Below are 8,345 nucleotides of genomic sequence, written 5' to 3' on the forward strand. Positions count from 1 at the left end.
CTATCCCAACTGCAGAGACGGCCAATTCCTACAGATTGGAACCCCATTCCAGTTATTCCCAATTTAAAAGACAATGCTTTTAGTGTTGTTAGGGACTACGTGCATATATTCCCATCATGGGAAGATTATAGTGAAGACAAACACCATTTTCACATCTTCCTGTCCCACTTACGTGTAAGTGCTATTAATCATGTTGATTATTTTCATGTTTTCTGCTAATTGAACACATCAATGATATACATTGCATTGTTGTAAGTAGGCGAGGTCAATCTGGATGGTCATGACGAGCAAAGCTTGCTTGCGCTTTTCAAGGAAGCATTGCAGCAATATTGGTGTTACCTGAGGAAATCACACTTTGATGTCAAGTCTATAAATGAATTTCCGGTGAAGTCTCTTGTGCTAAATTTAGAAGACATTGAATGGAAAAACCTTGTTATGCACTGGTCTCGTTCCGAGAATGAGGTACTGTCTATGATATCGCATGACAATTTGAACTTCTACTTTTCCGCATTGCCTTACGGATCTTTTTTGCAGGAAATCTGCTCGAAAAAGAATTCCGGTTTGAAAAGAACGACAGGATATCACAAATATGCTACCCGCTGCTTTGCTCTTTTTAGTACCTATTGTCCTGTATCACTGTACTTGCATACATACCTGGTTCATTATGTGACAGCAGTATGCATGATAGCTTGCTTATCAATTGTTCGCTCCAAATTATCTGATCTGTATGAATTGTCACATTAGTGTAGAATGTATTCAATGCCAATGAATTTTTTTAGCTTTGCATTGTTCTTGTACGTACCTTCTATCCTTATCAGTGTACTTATATTGACAGGTAGTTGCTCATGTACCATCACTCTGTAGCTTATTTTCCTTTGCCCTTCATATTCTACACATCAGATCTATATTTACTCTTACCATAAGGTTGGATAACACGATGGTACTAAAGAAGTTTAACTCTGCATTGCTCTTGGCTGTACCTTTTGCCTATATCGCTGTACTTACATTTATAGCTACTTGGTTATGTACCATCACTCTTCATCTTATCTTAAATATTCTCCATTTTTTCTTATATTGTCACATCTATATTTACTCTTAACAAAATGTAGAATAAAGGCAATGCTTATGAAGAAGATTCTGTGGTAAACTTCTTGAATTGCCCCACCCCCCATCAGAATGGACAATGGCTTTATTGAGCCTGCCTTCACCAATAATGTAAGTTTGTCCTTCTCAAGCCTTCAAACTTTGTTGTGTATATTTGGTTAGGCATGACTGCAACAACTGTTTATTTTTCGTGTTTGCATCAAATTGCAAGTTTGAAGTTTATTATGTAGTTCATAAATAAAACTTTGTCCTTCTCAATTTAAGTTTTCAGTTGTACAACCAAGTTCCTTCTTCATGCCATGTAAATTAAACTATACAGAGCAAGTGATCTCATTTTGCCAATCTGAAATGGGTAAATTGACAGCAAACTTACCATTGATACTTATGAGTTCTTGATCTGTAATCCAGTGGTGTCGTGAAGCTGCCAACTCCTGCACAATGTCATTTCCTTCCATGTCTTGACCTGAACAATACCATTTTGTGTTAATGCTATTTTAAACCGTGTCACTTTATTCGTCAGTAAGAAATGTGATGAATTGTCAGCACTAATACTTATATGTGCAAAACCTGTTATCTGTCTGCTTGTTTATCTTTCAGAGTGAGGAGGATATAAGTGTCAAACAAGTGCAGTCTCATCAGCTTGCTCAGCTGCTTGCGCTGCAGCTTCCGAACAGGGCTAACCTTTCTTGAACTCTATTGAAGTGTTGTCGGTTTTGTATATTATTTTGTCGACGTGTTTAATTGCACTAGTGGTGATCTTGGATGCCCAGTGTATGTAATCTACTGTCTGCTTGTGCTTTATTATCATAGTGGCGAACTTTGATGCCTAGTGGATGTAATATGCCGTAATTTCTTTATTGTATAGTCTAGGTTTTTTTCTTATTCACGATGCTACAGTTATTTTATTGTATATATATATCCTGTCTTCGCAGTAAACCGGCCAAACCGTAAATTTACGGTACATAATCGGGCCGTCATGCAAATCACTATATATGATCCGCATCATGGGCCCCGTCATCTTGGTCCGTTAACAGGCCTAAATGTAAACTGGCCCACTAGTATATTTGGGCCTTTAATAGGCCGAGTAAACCGTCGGCCCTATTTTCCCAGGAAAACTCAATGGGCTTTTAGGAGGCTGAAAAGTAGGTTGGGTGTGAAACGTGCCGAAAAGCTCACGGGCCGGCAGCATGCCAAAATAGACCCCGACCCATGATTGTGCCAATCAAATCATGTGCTTATAACAGGCCAAAATTGCCTCGGTCCTTGTTTGGCCCAATTAGCACTACAAAAAAAAGACACATCCGTGACAAATTAGGCCGAACGAATTTTTTTTCTGTCATACATATGACACTTCTATGACGATAATTGTGACAAAACCCGGTATCATCATAGATGTGGTGGGCTCCTACTTCTATGACAAAAAATCATGACAGAAAATGGCCTTTTTGTCCCGGGCGGGCCAGAGACGCAGCTGCATGACATTCTTTGGGCCGTCCATGACGGAAAAAACCGTGGTAGAAGCGAGGGTGAGGAAAATTTCGGGGAGTTCCCAGTTACGGTGGGTGGTCGGGGGCCGAGCGATGTGTGTTTCTCTCGTACACTTACGCGCGTGTGTGCAAGGCGTTGGCTCTAACTGAACCCGAGCGAGGCGTTGGGCTCTAACTGAACCCGAGCGATTGCACTACAGGCTACGCGTTACTGAACCCGAGCGATCAATTCCTTCGCTACTGCTGCTAACTGAAGCCGATTGATGCTGCCTCTCTGGATGAACAGTGAGTGGTGGGGTTGGATGAATAGGACCCGTGGCGTTGCCTTTGGATGAACAGGACCCCGATCGATCGAGCCGGTTGGGGCTGGATGAATAGGACCCCATGGAGGGCTGGATGAACAGGACGACCCCATGGAGGGCTGGATGAACAGTAGATGGTGGAGGGGTGGATGAATAGTAGCCCATGGAGGGGTGGTTGAATAGGAGCTCGTGGAGAGGGGTGGTTGAACAGTAGCTGGTGGAGTAGCACGCGGTGGAGGCTGGATGAACAGGAGCCCGTCGATGAACAGTCGCAGGTGGAGGCTAGAGGAGGTCGACGGTGGATGAACAGTAGCCCATGGAGGCTAGAGGAGGTCGACGGTAGAGATGAACAGTATCCCATGGAGTCCCGTTTTGCAGTACGCCACACCCCTCACGATGAATAGGACCCCCGTTTCGACCGTAGCGCTCCAACACAAGTCCGTTTCGTCCGTTTTGCAGTATGCCGCACCCCTCCCGATCAACAGGACCCCATTTCGACCGTAGGAGGTCCGTTTCCTCCGTTTTGCGGTACGCCAGACCCCTCCCGATGAACAGGATCCCGTTTCGAACGTGGCCAGTCGAACACAAGGCCGTTTCCTCCGTTCCGACCCAGCCATGTACACGAGCCCTGGCCGTACGTATATATGCGCGAGTAGGCATTCGAGACCCCGCCCGTATGTACACACACGTGGCCGTATTTTCTTTCTTATGCACTGGCCGCTGTACGTACGTGTACATGCTACGTGCGCGCTTCTACTACGACACGTGCATGCCTCTACATCGACCTGTATATATGTACGTACACATTCGCAACCAGAATGACAACGCTACGTACGCTTCGACCAGGTGGGTCCCGACTGTCAACCACTTCCTTGCGTGCGAAGATGTAGCTGGTGGGTCCCAGCAGTCGGGGGGGGGGGAATCATTTTTTTTGCCCGGACGCACTTCCTTGTGTGCGAAGATGTAGCTGGTGGGTCCCAGCAGTCAGGGGGAAATGTTTTGTTCGTGAAATAAGGTGGCCCGTATGGTGGGTCCCTGCTGTCAGGTGGAGGAATAATTATTTTGTGCGTAATAAGGAGGCACTTCCTTGCTGCGGCCGTGGACCCAGCTATCAGCCTCTCCACGTACAGTCCACTTTCAGATGCATGTTGGTCATTGACCACGTTGACCAGGCCGCGCCGAGAGCACCAGGGCGATGGACGACGGTGAGGCCTAGGAAGGGAACGCGATGGAGGCAAGGAAGACGCGACGGTTGTTTCCCATGCGGAGGGGAGTATGACTGTACGATTGTTTACTGGTCCGTCTGCCGTCGCTGGAGAATAACAGCAGGTGTGGGTGAGTAGAGGGATGGCTAGGCCAGCGATGGGAGTACGGTGGGGCGGAGAGGCCTGCGCAGCAGCACAGCCGGCCGCGGGGAGGAGGGAGCAGGCAGTCCCGCCGGCGCTTGTTTGAGTGGCTGGAGCAGGAAGAGCAGAGATTGAAGAAGCACGACGGCCGTTGGATGGAAATCCAACAGTCACTGCTTGTGCGTCAATCTTTTTTTGGAAAGCCTCAAATCTGTGGAAAACAGCATACAACCCATCTTCCAGTATTTCTAACAATTTACAACCCATTCGCTAATTCTTAAGGTTATTTTTGGAGCCCATATTCTTTTTGTTAGCATTACAACCCATATTATGGCCACTGTTAAAACATTATACAAAATTTTGCATATTTCGGTGCAGTCCGAACTATTTTTAATCCCGAAATTTTGAGTCACATTCAAACTGATTTTAAAAATAAATGTATATCAATATAAAGTCCAACAAATTGTCCACGCATAAAAATCAATGCAATTGAAAATCTCGAAATGAAAAAAAGAAATTTGAAACTAATTGCCAGTTTGATGTGTTTTAAAAATGTACAACCCATTTCTCATTACTGATAGGCCATTTTCTCGGCCAGCCTGTCGGGACCGGATTTTTGGGATATCAATTACCTAGAAAATGGCCCTTGTGCTCACTAGTCCCAGGATTACTGTTAGCTGATGAGACACTAACTTGATACAGAAACTCCAAGCCAAATACATAATATGTAGTACAAGACCATTCTGGCCTATGAGTACAACAAAAGGTTTCTAGTGGCTGATGGCGGAAGCGGTTTGTGGTTCATCAGCATCTATGGGACTCCATTTCCCACAGGAACAACTGACCTGGATAACTCCTATCTTCGCGAGAATGCTATCACCATTGCGTAGGTTCCGGGGTTGTCATCACAACGCTCCTCTCCATGCAAGAAATCTGGCCAAGACAATAGCCAGGGAAAAGCCAGTGAGTACTTTGAATATACTCGCAAACATTATGAACACAGGTATAACATAATGAATGATAATCATGCTCTGAAATATTTCATGATCACAACGTCAGTCACGAAATAAAAATCCATGATGCACGCAAGCAGGTTATTCATATACAACATGAATATGCAATAAGGGAGTAGAAATAGAATGCACCGATCGGGTGTCTGAAGAGACGCCTCGAAAGGATAATAATTTGAAGCATGCCTCAGTCGCGCGTCTGAGCGACACCACATAAAGGGCTTATAAATAATTTAAATAACAAGCATGCCACAGTCGGGCGTCTGGGCGACACCACATAAAGGGCTTATAAATAATTTAAATAACAAGCATGCCACAGTCGGGCGTCTGGGCGACACCACATAAAGGGCTTATAAGTAATTTAACTGACAAACATGCCACAGTCGGGCGTATGGGCGACACCACCTAAAGGGCTTATAGGTAATTTAACTGACAAACCTGCCACAGTCGGGCGTCTGGATGACCTAAGGTTTATCAATCCGTAGGAGGCGTAGGATGAAGATGGTCTCTCTCAAGCAACCCTGCAACCAAATAACAAAGAGTCTCTTGTGTCCCCAACACACCCAATACAATAGTAAACTGTATAGGTGCACTAGTTCAGAGAAGAGATGAAGATACAAGTGCAAAATAGATAGTAGATAAAGGTTTTTGTAATCTGAAATTGTAAAAACAGCAAGGTAACAAGTGGTAAAAGTGAGCATAAACGGTATTGCAATGGTAGGAAACAAGGCCTAGGGTTCATACTTTCACTAGTGCAAGTTCTCTCAACAATAATAACATAGATAGATCATATAACAATCCCTCAACATGCAACAAAGAGTCACTCCAAAGCCACTAATAGCAGAGAACAAACGTAGAGATACTCTAATGTCACCTAGACACTCCATAAAAGAGTTCGTACTAGAATAACACCTTAAGACACAAATCAACCAAAACCCTAATGTCACCTAGATACTCCATTGTCACCTCAAGCATCCGTGGGCATGATTATATGATATGCATCACACAATCTCAGATTCATCCAACCAACATAAAAGTACTTCAAAGAGTGCCCCAAAGCTACTACCGGAGAGTCAAGAACGTGTGCCAACCCCTATGCATAGGTTCCCAATGTCAGGAAACCCGCAAGTTGATGACCAAAACACACATCAAGTGGATTGCAAGACATACATCAAGTGTTCTTATAAAAGACTCAATCCGATAAGATAACTTCAAAGGGGAAACTCAATTCATCACAAGAGAGTAGAGGGGGAGAAACATCATAAGATCCAACTACAATAGCAAAGCTTGGGATACATAAAGATCCTGCCATAGAGGGAACACGAGAGAGAACACGAGAGAGAGAGAGATCAAACACATAGCTACTGGTACATACCCTTAGCCCCGAGGGTGAACTACTCCCTCCTCGTCATGGATTGCACCGGGATGATGAAGATGGCCACCGGTGATGGGATCCTCCTCCGGAAGGGTGCCAGAACAGGGTCCCGATGGGTTTTTGGTGGCTACAGAGGCTTGTGGCGGCGGAAATCCCGATCTATCTTCTGTTCTGGAAGTTTTAGGCTGCGTAGGTAGATATGGGTGCAAGGGGTACGTCGGTGGACCTCCGGGGTGCTCACGAGGCAGGGGGGCGCACCCCCACCCTCGTGGGCATCCCGGGACTCCCCTATCGTGCACTCCAAGTCTATTAGGTTGCTTTCCTTCCAAATATAAGTTCTCCAGTTGATTTCGTTCCGTTTTGACTCCGTCTGATACTCCTTTTCCTCGAAACACTGAAATAGGCATAAAACAGCAAATCTGGGTTGGGCCTCCGGTTAATAGGTTAGTCCCAAAAATAATATAAAAGTGGATAATGAAGCCCAATATTGCCTAAAACAGTAGATAAAGTAGCATGGAGCAATAAAAAATTATAGATACGTTGGAGACGTATCAAAGAGATATGCGCTGCAACGACTCAGGGAAAAATCTCACTTGAGAATTTATCGAGAGTGAAAACAGTTAATCAAAATTAACAACAGTAAAAACTACTCACATTAATTGACACCAATATTTAATTAATCGCGCCAATTCAGAATACCACGCATAAGTTGCAACACATAAATAAATGCTGGGACAATAAACATAGGAGTGACGTCTACAATGGAAGCGATAAATTGACAGGGTCCTGAGGAAACATCTCTAGTACTGGGGCACACTCCTCTTCTATCCGGGGAAGCGGGTTGACTAGTCGAAGAACACATCCCTCTTGGTCGTGCCTCAATGGTCTGCCGATGGCGATCTGAGGATTTAAATCAACGAGGCTCTGGAGATAACCCATTACTCGTTGGGTCAATCGCTCTTTGGCGATGACATACTGGGCAACATTGGTCAGTACTGGGTCTCTCTTGATTCGTCCACTGGGAAAAGATGCTATTTCTCCGGGTGTGGCACAACTTGGGAAGTAATAATATCCTCGTTCGCTGGCATAGGGTACCACAAATCGAAGGCGAGCAAGTGCTTCGTACACGGCGGCTTCTATGGCCATTTGCGGAGTTGGCATAGATTTCCCCACAAAGGAGACTTCCATTGGGTCTTGGTTTGGGTTTGTGGGAGGGATGTGCAGCACTGCCCAATATTTCAAGGTGGATGGGGTAATCCTCGATTTGAGCAACTAGTACTGGGGTGGATGGATAACACTCATGGTATTGTAGGTAAAGTCCCACAATATTTTAACAAAGCTACCTGGGGTTGCATATGGAGTTCTCGGATAAATACTAGGGCTCGGCATGGCAAGGAATGGCTGTGAGGGTTACGAGGTGGCCTTTTATATAGCATCTGGGCGGGGTCATTTATCACGGGGAAGGGCAACTAGTTTGTCGGTTCTGCTCTATGGGGTCGGGGTCAATGCTACAGATACACATATCTCACAAAAGTGATGTATTACTGGGGGTGTCGTCGGGGTGGTTTTGGTAGCTATGCCCGGAATTAAAAATGCAACCGCATGCTAACATACTTATGCATGGCTACTATTCAAAACAGAGGCACACAAGCAGGCTGCAATTATTTATGGCCATGCAAGATTACACAATTACAGGTCGTGCACATACTGAGACTCGGTAC

The sequence above is a fragment of the Triticum dicoccoides genome, chromosome 2B (assembly GCF_002162155.2).
Source record: "Triticum dicoccoides isolate Atlit2015 ecotype Zavitan chromosome 2B, WEW_v2.0, whole genome shotgun sequence".
Lineage (NCBI taxonomy): Eukaryota > Viridiplantae > Streptophyta > Magnoliopsida > Poales > Poaceae > Triticum > Triticum dicoccoides.